The sequence below is a fragment of the Ascaphus truei genome, chromosome 4 (genome assembly GCF_040206685.1).
Source record: "Ascaphus truei isolate aAscTru1 chromosome 4, aAscTru1.hap1, whole genome shotgun sequence".
NCBI lineage: Eukaryota > Metazoa > Chordata > Amphibia > Anura > Ascaphidae > Ascaphus > Ascaphus truei.
In genome coordinates, this window is record NC_134486.1 from 102,194,307 (window position 1) to 102,211,324 (window position 17,018).

The 17,018-nt window shown below is 44.1% G+C and overlaps 1 long non-coding RNA gene across 1 annotated transcript in view; it reads left to right on the forward strand.

The window, feature by feature from the left end:
* The first annotated feature begins 827 nt into the window (after nt 1-827).
* Nucleotides 828-17,018, forward strand: part of LOC142491977 (uncharacterized) — a 29,835-nt gene continuing 13,644 nt past the window's right edge. Inside the window, exon 1 of the long non-coding RNA XR_012800626.1 lies at nt 828-1,195. This is a non-coding gene — a long non-coding RNA (uncharacterized LOC142491977). The remainder of the gene's footprint in view (nt 1,196-17,018) is intronic.

The window sequence follows — 17,018 nt, forward strand, 5'->3', positions numbered from 1 at the left end:
ACAGAGGGATAGGGCATACACTCTATATCTACATTGAGAAAATAATAATATTCAAAGCAGGATCTATAGAGCCAGGGTGCGGGGGGGAGGGGATCAGGGAAACGAGGGGGGGGAAAGCGGGGAGCAGGGGAGAGTGAGGGGGGATGGGAGCAGGGGAGCGGGGGGGAGCGAGGAGGGGAATTGATACTACAGATGAGGATACTTCAAGTTCGTGTCAGTTCTGGGGAAACTGTGAGAGGCCATCAGGGAGACATACAAAGATTGCTATCGGGAGGATGATGATTTAGACGTATACAACCTTGCACTCCCGGTCTGTGGTGGGGCAGTGCTTATCTGGCGATTTGGAGACCATGGAGGGGGGAAGGACCCCTTCCTGCATTTCCGTGCGGGTCAGTCCAGGGAAATAAACCCAAGTTCTAGTTCTCATCCCTGTTGCGTAAGCCACGGGAGCTTCTGGGGATGTCAGCTGGTGATGCGGTAATCAATAAATCTCCAGAGACTGGTGCACGCTGGTAGCAGGACTCGTGAAGGTGGAGCGGCCCAACGGGTGCCAGGACCAGATAGGAGAGGGGCTGCCAGACATGAGCCATGTTCATCACAAAGAGTGGTGAGTGATGGGGGAGGTATTAGTGGGGCCAACAGCTGAGTGGGCCCAACGGAGGTTGGGTAGGTGGTCGGGGGGTGAGGGAACGTGCGGAGGGTCTGGTAGGTTGTAGACAGGAAGGGAGGGGAGGAGGGGTATGATGTGGTCCTGGGAGGAGGGAGCAGACCAGGGGGTGCGGGAGAAGTGGAACGGGGGTTGAGGTGGACCAGGAGGGAAAGGGGGGGCTTAGGGGGGAGTCCAGGGAGTGTGTTGACTAGTTGAGGGGGTGCTTTGCTGGTAGGCGGTCTTCAGACAGGGCTCTAGGGCCTGGACCAGGAGTTGGAGGTGCCCAGGTGCTGCTCTGCCGCAGGATCAGTTGGGGGGAGAAGAACCGGGGTCTCCAGCTCAGGGAAGCCTCTGATTGGCCAGGTGCTCCGAGGCTCGGGGGATCTCTGCTTCTTCGGAGTTTGCTGGGGCCCTGGGGGTCGGCCTGCGATCCTGCGGAGGGCTTAGCCCCAGTGCTTTCAGGAATGACAGGGAGTCTTCTGATCTGGAGATGGTGTGATGTCGGACATTTCTCAGGACAATCAATTTGAAAGGAAAGCCCCAACGGTAGGTGATGCCACGATCTTTGAGAATATTAGTGAGGGCTTCATCTCTCTCCTTTTTCCAATAGTGGCACTCAACAGATCGCTGAAGATCTGGATCATGTTGACCTCTATTGGAGGTCTCCCGATCTCCTGCTTGCGGCCATAATTTTCTATTTGGCAGAGTACATGTGGAATTTTACGACCACATCTCTGCAGCAGTTTGGGTCTGTGGATCTGGGACCAAGTGCCCGGTGTGCCCGATCCATCTTTAAATCATGGTCAGATAGAACCAGGATCAGGAATAATTTGCAGAGGTAAGCTTGGAGGACATCAGAGGTGACCGCTTCTGGGATGTTCCTTTGCGTAGATTTTGCCTGCGGCCCCTATTTTCCTGGTCCTCCAGTGCATCCCTTAGTTTATTAACCTCTGCCTAATCTGATCACTTCATCCTCCGTCGTGGATTGCGATCCAATCACGTCTACTATTTTGCGCTCCAGGCTATCTGTGTGTTTCGTGAGGCCATTTATGTCTTCTCTTAGACCATCCAGGGCAGTGTTTAGGTCTTCTTGAAATCCCCTTCTCATTTTTTGGAAAATGGACTCAAAGTACTGTTTGTTTAGGCCGAATTCCTGCAACTCTAAGGTGTCTGGTTCAGCTGCTGCCTCCATGTGCATTGCGTGCATTGCCTCCTCGGCGCCATCTTGGGAGTCGCCGCTCAGCTCAAATGGGCGTTGCACAGGGGCAAAATACTTAGTAACCCCCTGGCCCATGTTTCCTTTTGGCCTGGTAGGCATTGTCTCCCTTTCTTGGGCACTTCGGGTGAGTTTGGGGAAATTTTTGTGGTGGTAATCGCTCGTTCCGGCGGGTTGTTTGCAAGGGTTTCAGGAGCTCCTCTTCTACCCGACAATGCTCCGCGACATCACTGGAAGTCCCAACATGTGCACTTTTAATAAATATATAAGTAAAAAAATACAAAATCTGAGAATACTACAACAGGGTTGGAAGAGGAATTAAGCAGAAAGGTGAATTAAGCTACTTTAAGCGATGTTAAAGAGGATGGATAAAAAAGCACTTTACAAGAAAGGAAAGAAAATCATAAGCGACTGCATAGATTACCAATTAAAGTTTCCAGTAAACCGGGTTTGAGAAGGGCAGACACAAGAGAAACACTGGATTTTCTAAGGCCAACACATATCATAGACGGTCCAGATTGCAGAGTACTAACTCTCACAGATAAAGAGGACTTACAATTTACAAGTTGAGGAAAATTATTAAAAGACTGACACATTTGGCTACTAATAATATTAAATGTGTGATCATGGACATTTATTACTAAGTAATTAGTGTATAATTAACAAATAAACAGCTGCATTTTTTTAATAGCACAGGAGAGAGAGAGAGACCATTAGAAACAAAGGGATGGACAGATGACATCCTTGAGCAGAATACGAGAGTTGGGATGGTGAATAGCAAAAAAGTAGCGCTGAGATGTTAGGCCCGGGCCATAGAGGTGTGGGGAGAGCGGAGGCGCTCTAATGCTGAGGCTCGCCTGCTTCAGTCAGCGCGATTGCACGGACTTGCAGGCGAGCCAGCGTGCGCGAAGGGAGCCGGGGGAGGTGGTTGGAGGAGGGGCAGTGACGTCGCTGGGCCAATCGCTCCCGACGCACTGACGTCAATGTCATGCCGCCGACGTCACGACGCCGTGACGTTGACGCTGCTGTGCTGTGATTGGAGGTTTTCAGCTGACAGCGCGCTGAAAAACAGCTTGGCGCTCGGCTGAAACCTCCAACTCGTCAGCACGCCTGCGGACGCTCGCGTGAGCCCCCTCTCAAGGCATCTTCATTGAGGATGCAGGGGCTCAGCGCGGAGCATCCGCACGCCTCAGCACGGCCTGTCCGTCTATGGACTCGGCCTAAGGCGGGACCAAGGAGTGCATAGCTTAAAAAGGAAGGGGGAGAAATTTGTGAATAATATGGGATTTAATAGGAAGCCAGGAGAGGGATTTCAACAGGAATAATGGTGAGACATATTTAGGAGAGGGTAAAGTGATTATAGTAGCAGTGTTTAAGATAGATTGTAGGGGAGACAGGTGGGAGGCAAGAAGGCAAGACGATAGAAGGTTACAATAGTTTAGACAGGAGAGGATGAGGGTCTATGTTACAGTTTTAGAATTAAAGCCACAGAGGAAAGGGCGTATCTTTGCAATGTTATCGAGAAAAAAACGAGAGGTTTTGGCTATATTGTGAATGTTAAAGGAGAATGTGAGGGAGGTGTCAAATGTGATATCTATGCAGTGTGCTTGTGATACTGGGTGCATGATAGTGCTGCCAACAGTGATATAAAAGGGGGAAGCAGCTCCATCATTAAATGTTACATTTAACGTGGCAGATAGCCATCCAGGATGATATACTGTAGCAGAGACATTCAGAGACTTTGGTTTATACAGCAGATGTAAGGTCAGGGATTGAAAAGTACATTTGAGTTTCATCAGCATAGAGGTAATTTTGTAAACCAAGAGATGTGATATGGCCACCTAGAAAGAACGTGAAAAGAAATCGACAGAGGAGGAGGTGTTAGCAAATGAAACACTGAATGTACGATGAGAGAGGTAAGAAGAAATCCAGTATAGAGCTCTGTTACGGAGAATGTGAAGAAGAGTCCATAGTATCAAAGGTTGCAGAGAGATTGAGTAATATGAGCAGAGTGTAATGACCTTTGTTTTTGGCAGCTTGAGGGTCATTAGTTATTTTAGTGTGGACTGTGTTTGTAGATTGAGCAGTACGAAAGCCAGATTGTAGAGCAGGACAGGCAAACATTTGGGTGTTTCAATGCAGACCATGGACACTCTGCAGACACACTCTGCGCTCACACCTGTAGGGAGTTCTGGGATATGAGTACAAGCACCTGTGTGGCATGGCCAGCGCTGGAAGTAGTGTCCAGAGGCCTCCACTGTAACCCACTGGTCCTATTCCCCCCTCTCATGCATGCCTCAGCACCCCACTGGTATATGCCAGAAGTAGGGCCCGCTCAGCACCAAAGGCTCCCCCTAATGTAAGGTATGGAAAGGAGTATTGGGTGGTTATGTGGAGATGGGGTGGTTGCAGGGGAGAGGAGTTCTGTGGCAGTATTATGGGGGTGTGGATTTTGTGGGGTAGGATTTTTTTGGAGGTATTGTGGAAGTGGGTGTTTTGTTAGGGTTGTGTGACAGTATTGTGCGGGTGGGTGTTTTATGGAGGAGGGTTTTTTGTGTGGGTAATGTGGGGGAGGGGTCAGTGTTTGTGTATTGTTGGGGCAGTGTATGTGTATTGTTGGGAGCCATTGTTTATGTGTTGTGGGGGAGGGGGCAGTATGTGTGTATTTTTGGGAGGGGGATATTGTGTGTGTATTGTGCGGGGTTATTGTGTTTGTGTGTTTGTGTGTGTGTATTGTAAGGTTGGGGGAGAGAGGATGTGGTGGGGAGAAAGAGGAAGTGTGTGTGTGTGAGTGTGTGTGTGTGTGTGTGTGTGTGTGTGTGTGTGTGTGTGTGTGTGTGTGTGTGTGTGTGTGTGTGTGTGTGTCAGAGAGTGAGTGTTTGTGTAAGAGAGTTAGGGTGGGTCAGAGAGTGACAGTGAATGTCAGATTGAGAGTGTCAGAGAGTGAAACAGTGTCAGAGAGAGATAATGTGACTGAGAGAGATAATGTGACTGAGAGAGAATGTCAGAGAATGAGAGAGTGTGAGAGTGAGAGTGTCTGACCCTTTGTCTCCTTCCCCCTCGCTCAGGGCAATTTACTGAGATTCTGTCTCCTCTTCTTTAGATGGGGAGAGAGGGTGCGGGGAGAGAAAGAAGGGATGGGAGAGAGAGAGATACCAGCAATGTGTACATATTTATAATAAAAAAAACCTCAAGAAAAAAGTGTACGTGTACAGATGCAGTCAGATGTATTTAGCAGTATTCCTAAAGGAAACTGCAGAAGTATACTGCCAGTCCGCGGAGTATGTTATTGTACTGTATGTTTCATTGGGCAAAGCGCCAGTAGCCATACAGTATTTGGCTACTAGGGCATTTTCTCATTCTTGTGTGGTTTGTTGGGGGATAGAGGAGGCAGGTGAAGAGAGTATTTGTGACAGTGGGTTGAAATGTCTCCTGGGTGGGTAGCGGGAGGGGTTAACCCCTTAATTACCTTATTTGTTACTACCGTTATGGTAATAATGGGATTAACCCCTCCCGCATTCCTCTTGGTAGGTCTAACACCCACCCTTGGTCAACTACCTTCATCACCCACCCCCTCTACCCCCAACAAACTGGATATGCCAGTTTAACCCCTACAGTAACTTAGTGACTAGCCGCAAAGGTAATAAAGCTACTTTAACTATTATTTTAATTACATAGTATGGAAGCAGAGGGTAACCAGAGCTCAAAGTATGAGGAGCTCTGTTTTTGCCATGTTTATTTTAAGAAGGCGGAGGGCCATCCAGGATGATATAGCTGACAGACATTCAGAAATTTAGTCTGTACCGCAGGTGTAAGGTCAGGGGTAGAAAAGTAAATTTGTGTGTCATCAGCATAGAGGTGATATTTGAACCCAAGAGAAGTGATTAGGTCACTTAGAGAGAGTGTGTAAAGAGAAAAGAGAAGAGGTCCCAAGACAGAGCCCTAGGGTACCCCAGAGAGATTGATAGAGGAGGAGATGTTTGCAAAAGAGACACTGAAAGTACGCTGGGAGAGGTAAGAGGAGATCCAGGAAAGAGCATTGTTATGAATGTCAAGAGTATGGAGAATGTGAAGGAGATGTGGTGGTCCACAATATCAAATGCTGCAGAGATGGAAGTCGGTGAACCCCATCCAGGTTCCAGCCGATGACAGTATCACAGGTAAGTGTGTAGTTAGAATGCCAATGTCCGGTAACGACCATGTGACAAATAGCAACTTCACAGGGCTGATATAGATCGTATCCTTCACACATTCAATTTAATGTTATGCCATGAACAGTGCAGCTGATTCATCCACCGCAAAAGCACCTGCTGTAACCTCCTCAGAGTCACTGACATCTTTTCTCCTCCCACTCCTAAGCGCCGTGCAGGACGGCCGTCTGCTCAGGGGAGGATGGGTGGCAAATCCCTCACAGCTGACTGGCTCCGTTGCAGAGGTGATCCTCGCACGTCACACTCTCAGCTGTTGTTGCGATCCCGATTTCAGGAAACACAGCTTGCGGCAGGAAGGCCAGCTGTAGTGTCTGTGGGTAACATGCAAAAGGGCTTGCAGCGTCTATGCCTCCAGGGACAAAATGAGCGTTCAGAGTGTCCAGTCAAAAGTTCAAAAAAGCTAAAACTTGTCACAAAGCAACTGAAAAATCTGTTAGCACTAGCTGATAATAATCATTGGTGAAGGCCAAAAGAAGATTTTACAGAGAGAAAGCGGGAAGACCAAAGGAAAGAGGGGTCATCAATATGATAGTTGAAGTCCGTAAGAAGAAAAGAAAGGGAGTCTGAGGAGCAAAAGAAGGAGAGCAAGAATTCCAAGTCTGAGAAAAAGGCAGAGGGGGATGAGTAGTGTAGTGTTGGTATGAGATCGATGACCACCACCTGGAGAGGGAGAGGAAAAAAACGCTGGATAGTGTGAGCCTCAAAGGAAGGAAAAGGAAGACAGAAAGGTATAGGAAGTGTTTCGTAGCGGCAAATAGAATAGAGGAGCCCAACACCTCCACTCTTGCCATCAGGGCACATTGTGTGGGATAAACAAAGGCCACCATAAGAGAGGGCAGTTTCAAGTGCAGAGTCAGACTGAATGAGCCAAATCTCAGTTATGGCATAAAGGAGTAGAGAATGACTGAAAAAATGTCATTATGGAGAGGAACATGTTAGAACTGGAGAGGGCATTCCAAACAGCATAGGAGAAAGAGGGGAGGGAGGTTGACAGGGAATGTGTATTTGGTTAGAAGTTTACACCATAAGGAGGTAAAGTTGGATGTGGGAGGTGAGGATGAGAAAATGTAAAAATAAGGCAGGGTCCAGGATTGAGAGATATATCCTCAGAAGCAAGAAAGAGAATCAAGGAAAGAAAGAGAATGTGTGATGAGGATTTGTATGGGTGTGCTTTTGTGCAGGGAGTATTGCTGAGTAGTGTCAAGGGGTGCCGATAGGAAAGGAGTTCATATGAACTAAGAAGTTAAAAGGAAGGAAAGATGGAGATATATGAATGGAGTTAGAGCTATAATGAGGATGGAAGAAAGAAAAGTGTAGATTGGAAAGAAATTAAGATAGAGCAAATATAAATAGTAAAGGCGGCATGGCAGTGTAAGTTTTGCTAGTACAGGTGAGCACAATCTTTTTCCCTTGCGCCCCCCTGCCAGCTGTCCTGCTCTCCTCGTGCCCCCATCCCTCTTCCTTGCCGTGGTTCCCAGTGTCTGGGCGTCATGGTGTCGCATCTCCAGATGCCGGCTGAACCATGGTAAGTAAGGTTTACAAAGGCCTTCGCTGCTTCCCCGGCACTTCATTTAAGTGCATTCGGGAAGCACGCAGGGCCTCTGTAAACCCTTTGCCCCCTGCAGTTGATCTCATGCCCCCTCTGGGGGGCACACCCCACCCCAATTTGTGCACCGCTGTGCTAGTAGACGGTGGTGGGTGAGGGTTGGGCATTGACAGTGAAGTTAGAATAATGGCAAACAGCAAGAAAAATATATGAGTGGCAGTGCTATACTGTAGAATATTGATTGTAGAGTAGTGTATCTTCGCGGGTCTTTGATTGTCCTCCTGTCCAACTCAGTTCAACTCCTAGAATAACTCGATATCCCATATCTACAGGTCACTTTAACACAGAGCACACTTCTCAGTGTTGTCCCCAGAGATGTTCACAATATATTGGCCCAGTGTATGTTATCTCCCACCCACAAGAAGCTGCACACCTCTCTGATTAACAACCAAGCAAGATTGTTTACTTTATCATATCAATTAAAGACAAGGTGTAGCCTTAGGCTTGCTAACGTCTCCTTCCTTCCTCCTCCTCCTTCTCCATCCATTTACTGTATATGTTTGATGGTAATAACAATGTTTCATAATGTTGATACTGTAAGTACAGAGGTTAAGGTTATACAGATCTAAACTATGACACTTGTTTTGGAGGTTACCTTTTGTTCCCTTTTCTCTCTGATAAAACTAAGAAATATTTTTCTTCTTTTGTTCTTTTTTTTATAACTTAGATTTTTATTGGTTTTTAAAACAGGACAGGAAAAAAGCATACATCCATTGTTTCTTCAAAATTACCAATGTCAATCATATTTAATATCACTATCAGAAAGAAAAAAGAAACAATAAAAATACAAAGTAAGGGGGGTGGGAGGAGGAGGAGGAGTGGGAGGGGGGTCCATTCATCTCTCTGGATTTATTTTCCTGTGAACTTTGTCTAAGTGTGTTGTCTTTGAGTTTAATTAAGAGTTGTGCCCTCAAATCCTGTGTGGGACAAGTTTAGTCCTGACTCTATTGGTCTCAGGGACTCTGGATGGCTCTGCTTTCCCCCTGTCATCAACGGAGAATGCATTTAGAAATATGAAAGCAGAATTGTGGTCATCTCCACCCCTGGGATATCTGTCTGAGCCAACCATGGCATCCAGACTTTTAGAAAATTTTTGCCAGAGTCATTGACCAAATTTGTCAAATTTTCCATCTGGCATACAAACCAAATTCTATTCCGAATTTTGGGGATTGAAGACATTTCATTCTGTTTCCATAATGCTGCGATCTCACACCTCGTTGCTTTTGCGAAGTGAGCAACTAGTTTAAGTTCCACTTTTGGCTAGACCCGGTATTTGGTCTGTTCAATAGAAGAGTCATGGGTCTAGGGGAATTGTGAGGTCTAAAATCCTCTGTAGCCAATCTTTGATTTTGTCCCATAGGATGACAATCCAAGGGCAGGAACAAAGCATGTGTTACTGGTCTGCGGATTCTCCACATTGTCTCGGGCACAATGGGGCGTATCCTGGTATAAAATGTGATAGTTTAATTGGGGTGAGATACCATCTCATCAGTACCTTATATTCATTCTCCTTTCATGTCATTCATATCAAACTTTTAGCAGCCGCTGTAATGATCCGGGTCCATTCATCCAGTTCTAAGACTTCTCCAAGGTCTGTTTTCCATTTCGTCATATACAGTATCCTAGTTTATGGGTTACTTTAGGGCCAGAACCAACTACGTCTCTGTACATTTGTGATATGAGTTCACATGTGTCGGTCTCTATAAGACAGAGCTTTTCAAAAGTGGTCAATGAGGGATGAGGGTTGTGTTTGTTATAAAATGCCCTGATCTGGAGGTATCTATAGAATTCAGAATGAGGGATGTTTTTGTCAGATTTAATTTGTTCAAATGATCTTGTTATAACCCTCCAGATCTCTGTCTACGTATGCTATTTTTCCATATTGAGAAGTTGACACTATTCACACCTGGAGCGAATTTGGATTTTCCCATAATGATGTCATCAGTGTATTTTTAGTAGTTAAACCGCATTTAAATGTAGATGCCTCCCAGATTGACAACGAATTGGCCATAGAGGATAACAGCGATTTTATAGCTTCCCGCGCTATTTGTGGACTCCAAATCAGATTGTTTAACTCCAATGGGAGCAAACTTCACTCACTAATGCTACCCATCGTTTCAACTCCGAGACAGTCTGCCATTGAGTGATTTGGCACAATTGAGCTGCTCAACCGCCAGCTCTCCTTCTGTAATTTGTTTCAGAAGGGCCTGTTTTCTTACTCTCATTTTTTTTACCCCCTATATGAACTTGGAGATTACTTACTGAAGTGAGAGTATTTCCTTCAGTCTCTGTGGCACCGGCAGGGTTTGGAATAGATATAGTATGCGTGGGAGGAGGTGAATTTTTACACTATATATCTTCCCAATCCAAGATATATTGTGCTTTGACCATCATCCAATATCCTCTCTTAAGCACTGAATTAGCTTAGGGAAATTTGCCTTCTAAAAAGAGTTATAATCATTGGTGATATATACTCCCAAATATTTGAGAGCTTTGTGTAGCCAATTAAAATTACAATTGAGCGCTATGAAGTTTTTGGTAGATGTATATTTAACGCTTCTGACTTGGATTGATTAATTTTGAAACTTGAGATTTTGTTAAATTTCCCTAGCAAGTTGAATAGATTTGGTAGTGAGGTCAGGGGTTTGGACAGGACCAGGAAGACATTGTCTGCATAAAGTGCGATTTTATGTGTTTGGTTGTTGAATTCGAGTCCTGAAATATCTGGACTACGACGGATTTGGGCCACCAGTGGCTCCATACACAGGGCAAAGAGGACAGGAGAGGGGGAATCCCTGCCTCGTGCCACTTTTGATCTTAAAGGGATATGAGGGGAAGCCCTGTGTAAAACCCTAGAGGCTAGGCCTAAATACAATTGTAGCCGGGTCTCCCCTGCTGAGCAGCACCCCCCTCACCTGGTGTTCGATCGCGGGCGCCGCCGAGGCCAATGGCGGCCCCGCGCGGCGATCGAACAGGTGAGAGCCGCCAGGTCCGGCTCGGGGGTTGCTGGGGACGCGTGCGGCCGGTTGCTAAGGCCGCACGCGCGTCGCAGGGCTCCCTGCGCTCCCGGAGCCGGGCGGGCAGGGTGCCGCCATTGCCCCTTAGTCGCGCATGCGCAGTTAGAGCCCCAGATTCAGGGCAGAGTCGCGCGAGGGCAGGAACAGGCCAGGAGAGTCGCGCATGCGCAGAAGTAGGTAGGGAATACAGCCAGCCTTTAGAGGGTCGCGCGAGAGTAGGGATAGACAGGGAAAGGTTGCGGCGGCCATTAGGGGTTAGTGCAGGTGTAGGAAAGGCACGCATGCGGCCCCAATGTTATTACAGGCGCCCAGGGACTACAATTCCCATAGTGCTTAGCGAGGAAGGCACCAGGTGCCTCATAGGAGCCAATAGGGCTGAAGGACTGCCCTGGAGGGAGATAGATACATTTGGCGGGCTGGAGCTGCGTGTCAGTCAGGAAGAAGCAGAGCAAGGAGGCAGACAAAGGAAGGAGGTAGGGTGCAGGAGCCGGGGACTCCTTGCACTAGGCCAGCGGCCCTAAGGTCCCAGTTAACCCTGTATTACCCCAGGTTAGTGAGTGTTGCCAGGGATAGTCTCAGAGAGGGACCCTGTCACTCATGGTAGTCAGAGCTGGGGAATAGCCAGGGATTAAAGGGGGCTGAGGTTAGTCTGCAGAGCGTTGCGGCAGGCGTTTAGGTGAATTAGTTGCCACTGGCGAGACAGCTGGGGGGTTCATAGCGGTAACCTGTCCGGGGAGCCATAGCCCAGGGTCCGTGTTGCGAGTGGCGAGGCGCTGGGGGGGTTCATAGCGGTAACCAATCCGGGGAGCCATTGCCCAGGGCGGCGTTGCGCGTAGTACGAGACAACTGGGGGGGGTTCATAGCGGTAACCAGTCCGGGGATCCATGGCCCAGGGCCTGTATTATGAGTAGGGTGGGTACAAGACCTACCTATATAGGATAGGCAACTCCGAATGCCCTAGGAGATTGACCCTTAAGCCACTTAAGGATGCTGTGCTATAGGGACGGCCTATAGTGCAGGGTGTGTCATGTTGCTGTTCCCGGAAAGCGGTTGGACCCACGTTGGGGTCCACAGAGACTGTTCCGGAGTGGGACCGCTCGAGCGGTCCACGTTTCAAGGAGTACAGTGGAGGATCAGAAGGAGGCATCGCTCGACTGATCCTTTTAGAAGCTTGTTGCTGACCCGAGCACCGGAGTGCTCGGCAGGTATTATGTCATCACATGTGCACCAACAGGCCTAGAGGTTTTAGTGACTGCGCAGTCACCCAGTGACTATCTCTGTAGGAGTACGGGACATTGGGTGGGGTTCTTGGGACACTGGATGGGATCACCTGGTGTCGGGGAATCGTCCTGCGAGACGTCACTGTCAGTGTCCCCTCGTGAGAGGGACACAGGTTATTATTATTCTTTGTAGTAAAGTCATTAGTTATAATATAAATCACTGTGTGTGTGGTTTCTGATTGGGTTCCTATGTAGGGTCATTCTACACATCCATAGAATCCTACATAGGTGGAGGCGCTGAAAGAAGATCCGTTCCAGAGGATTCACCCCAGGCTCTCATTAGCGGAGGCTCAGACCACACCGGTAACACTGCATGTTCTACTCACCCACACTATATATGAGATTGGGTGGGGTGGAATACCCGTTACACAATGATAAGATTGTGGTCATTATCTTTTCTCCAAAACCACATGTTCCAAGCGTGGCTTTTAGATATGCCCAGTCAATCCCATCAAAGGTCTTTTCTGCATCAAGTCTTAACACTTGTTTTGAATTGGCTATTTCTACCAGAACAATGATTCGTCGTGTGTTATCCGCTGCCTGTTAATCCTTTATAAATCTGACTTGATCTGGGTGTATTAGTCTAGGTAGGATATGACTTAATCTATTGGCAATTAATTTAGAGTAGTTTTTGTCATCCGTGTTTATAAGAGAGATTGGTCTATAACTCTTACAATCAAGGGGATCTTTTCCTTGTTTATAGATTAGGGATATAGACGCCTGGAGCATGTGTTCCAGTAAAGAGACCCCTGCTAGCTGTTGAACATTCTGAGCCAGTGTGGGGCTAGTAATTTAATGTATTTTTTTATAGTAAAGACCCGAAAAAACAGGGCTTTAGATGATTTCAGGTTTTTGATCACTTGGGTGATTTCTTCCATAGTAAAGTCCGGCCCAAGTATTTCCTTTTCCTAATCATTCAATCTTGGTAGGTTTGAGCATGCTAGAAAATCCCGCAGAGCTCTTTTTGTATTAAGGTTGCGTGCTACTTTTTCTCCATTATATGTCTTCATAAATTCTTCTACTATCAATTTTGGGTTTGCTGTGAGAGCTCCTGATTTTAATCTTATGGCCTGAATATTATAGTTTGGGAGTTTGTTTCTCAATTTATTTGCTAGCATGGTATGTGGCTTAAATATGCGTGGAGAAGTGGTGGAGCACAGCTGAAAAAAGTAGGTCTGGAGGCAGATAGATGAAAATTAAAAATGCTTTAATAGAGATGCATGGTAGCAAAGGCTACATAAAAGGGTCCTCTAATGCATTTCGCGCTGAATAGCGCTTTATCAAAGAGCGACCTATGTCCCCGCTGATCACCCTTATATGCCAGTCAATGCGGAAGTGCTTTCGCGCCAAAAATCAGTCAGAAAGATTCTGGCTGAAGCTGAGTCCCCGTATGCACTACGGTGGCCTCATAGGGTAGAAATACCTCCGCGTTGAAAAGGCAAAGGCGGATGTGGAAAGCAAATATACAACTTGATGCTAAATCGATATATTAAACAGATACAAAACGAACAGAATAACAAAAGGTTAATATATATATATTAAACAAAACAATAAATGAAACAAAGGAACAATATACTATACAAAAAAAGAAAATCAAGAATAAAAACATAATCTAACTATATTGAACTCTAAATTTGATAAGTGGGGACATAAATTCTAATACCCACACATGAACCCTTACTCATACCCTTAGTTATACATCTTATAGCAATTTACTCAATAATATATAATAATATAAACAACCTATTAACTAATTAGAAAAAAAGATAAATAATCTTATAATAAAACTAAATAATAATGGATAACTAACCATATTATTTAAAGAAATACATCTGTATATAAATGAAATAGTACAAAAAATAAGAATACTATATATATGTAAATAAACTACAATTAGATAGACCATTAGAATAAAAAATACATCACAGCTAGTAAATTTATTAAACACATCCAGAAACAAAATATGTGAATATATAAAATTGATTCAAAAAAATGATATATATTAAGAATGTATGAAATACAACACTTTAATAATAATATAGCAAACTAAATAACCCATAAATGATGGAAAAATAAAAGAATCACCCCTTATTTTACTTAAAGTATGAATACAAATCTAACTATAAAGACATAAAAATATAAAGACTAATCTAGGAAATGAAATGCTATTATAAAAAGTGTATTAATTCCCAATCTTGATTGATCCCATTTGGGTGTAAGGAATCCATGCTAAAGATGCAGAACATCTCTCGTCTATTGAGCATGTTCAGTCTGTCACCTCCCCTAATGGGTGGAGGAACATGCTCAATAGCCGAGAAGGTGAAGTTCTGGATACCCCCCTGTGCATAATGTGCAAAATGACGTGACACTGGATGTGTAATGGTACAATTTTTTATGGCTCTAACGTGCTCCATAATCCTGACTTTTAAAGGTCTAATGGTGCGTCCAATGTAGCGCTTACCACAACCACAGTTCAGTATGTACTGCACCGACACACTTTATTCGAGCAAATACCCAGTATGTACCTGGCAGATACCTGGAATGCGCCGCTCCTCACCTCTGACAAGCCCCGTTGCGTTTGCCTTCCCAGCCTGGGTTCATGCCTGGCTGACGGGCGGCTGATCTGTTAAATGATAATGATTAGGATTTAATAGGCTGCAATGCTTCGCGTGTCTACCAGATGGCATAAATTCATGAATTGTAATGCAGTATATATATATATACTGTGCAGTATTGCAGCCAGTGGGAATAAAATGCTTCAATCCCTGCATGGAAAATACCTCAATGCACTCGGGCAGAAAACAGTCACAAACCTCAATACACCCGGGTATACCCGAATTCGTGGGACTAGCCGAGCTCGAATAAAGTGTGTCGCCAGTGTACACAATAAAATTCGAATTACAATTAATAAATGTAGACATTTTAATATTCCTTTTAGGTTTACATGTTTGGATGCTTTTCAATGGAATGGCATATTGGCAGATGACACAATGAGCACATTTATAAAAGCCTTTTGGTATATTAGAAATATGTTATGGATGATTTGAACGGAATAAACTTGGTGACTAAAAAACTGCCAATGATTTAGCTTTTTTGAAAACGAATTTCGGTCCATCTTTGACCACATGATGTAAATCTGTATCCAATTTAAGGGTGTGCCAGTGTTTGTGAATAATACCTCTAATAGAATCTGCCTGTTTACACTGTTGTGTAATAAAAAAGGGTACCCTATTCTCCATTTTTTTGGTCATGTTCTTTCTATTCCCTTTATGTTTGTAATTCTTTTTACCAATAAAGAGACTAGTGCGTTCAAGAGTTTTAACTGTATCAAGAGATTTAACAATATCAACCTTGTTATATCCTCTTTTTAAAAATCTATTGACCAAATCCTCCGCCTGAATATCAAAGGATTCCTCCGTGGAGCAGAGTCTTCTAAGTCTTAAAAATTGCCCCTTCAGAATCCCCTTTTTCAGGGGCCTAGAATGATTGCTACTAGCCATCAAAAACGCATTCCGCGAGTTGGGCTTCCTATGGACGTCTGTTTGAATGATTTTGTTGACATCTATATACAACATTATGTCCAAGTAAGCAATGTGTTGAATATCAAAATCATAAGTGAATGTGAGATTATACTGATTAATGTTAAGCGTGTTAAAGAAAGTTTCAAAAGAAAGAAAATCACCATCCCAAATAAAAAGCAAATCATCAATATAACGTCTATAAAAAATAATGTGTTCTCTAAAAGGATTATAATCACTAAAAATAAAGATAGATTCCCAGAAACCCATAAACAAATTAGCATAAGATGGTGCAAATGAAGTCCCCATAGCAGTGCCCTTTAATTGTAAATAACATTATCTCCATCTATCCAAATTACCGGTCTCACTTTGCACATTTTCGATTGAAAGTATAAAATTTTTATTAACACACAATTATTTCACGTTTGACTCACAATTTTATTTACAATTAAAGGGCACTGCTATGGGGACTTCATTTGCACCATCTTATGCTAATTTGTTTATGGGTTTCTGGGAATCTATCTTTCTTTTTAGTGATTATAATCCTTTTAGAGAACACATTATTTTTTATAGACGTTATATTGATGATTTGCTTTTTATTTGGGATGGTGATTGTCTTTCTTTTGAAACTTTCTTTAACACGCTTAACTTTAATCAGTATAATCTCACATTCACTTATGATTTTGATATTCAACACATTGCTTATTTGGACATAATGTTGTATATAGATGTCAACAAAATCATTCAAACAGACGTCCATAGGAAGCCAAACTCGCGGAATGCGTTTTTGATGGCTAGTAGCAATCATTCTAGGCCCCTGAAAAAGGGGATTCTGAAGGGGCAATTTTTAAGACTTAGAAGACTCTGCTCCACGGAGGAATCCTTTGATATTCTGGCGGAGGATTTGGTCAATCGATTTTTAAAAAGAGGATATAACAAGGTTGATATTGTTAAATCTCTTGATACAGTTAAAACTCTTGAACGCACTAGTCTCTTTATTGGTAAAAAGAATTACAAACATAAAGGGAATAGAAAGAACATGACCAAAAAAATGGAGAATAGGGTACCCTTTTTAATTACACAACAGTGTAAACAGGCAGATTCTATTAGAGGTATTATTCACAAACACTGGCACACCCTTAAATTGGATACAGATTTACATCATGTGGTCAAAGATGGACCGAAATTCGTTTTCAAAAAAGCTAAATCATTGGCAGGTTTTTTGTCACCAAGTTTATTCCGTTCAAATCATCCACAACATATTTCTAATATACCAAAAGGCTTTTATAAATGTGCTCATTGTGTCATCTGCCAATATGCCATTTCATTGAAAAGCATCCAAACATGTAAACCTAAAAGGAATATTAAAGTGTCTACATTTATTAATTGTAATTCGAATTTTATTGTGTACAGTACATACTGAACTGTGGTTGTGGTAAGCGCTACATTGGACGCACCATTAGACCTTTAAAAGTCAGGATTATGGAGCACGTTAGAGCCATAAAAAATCGTACCATTACA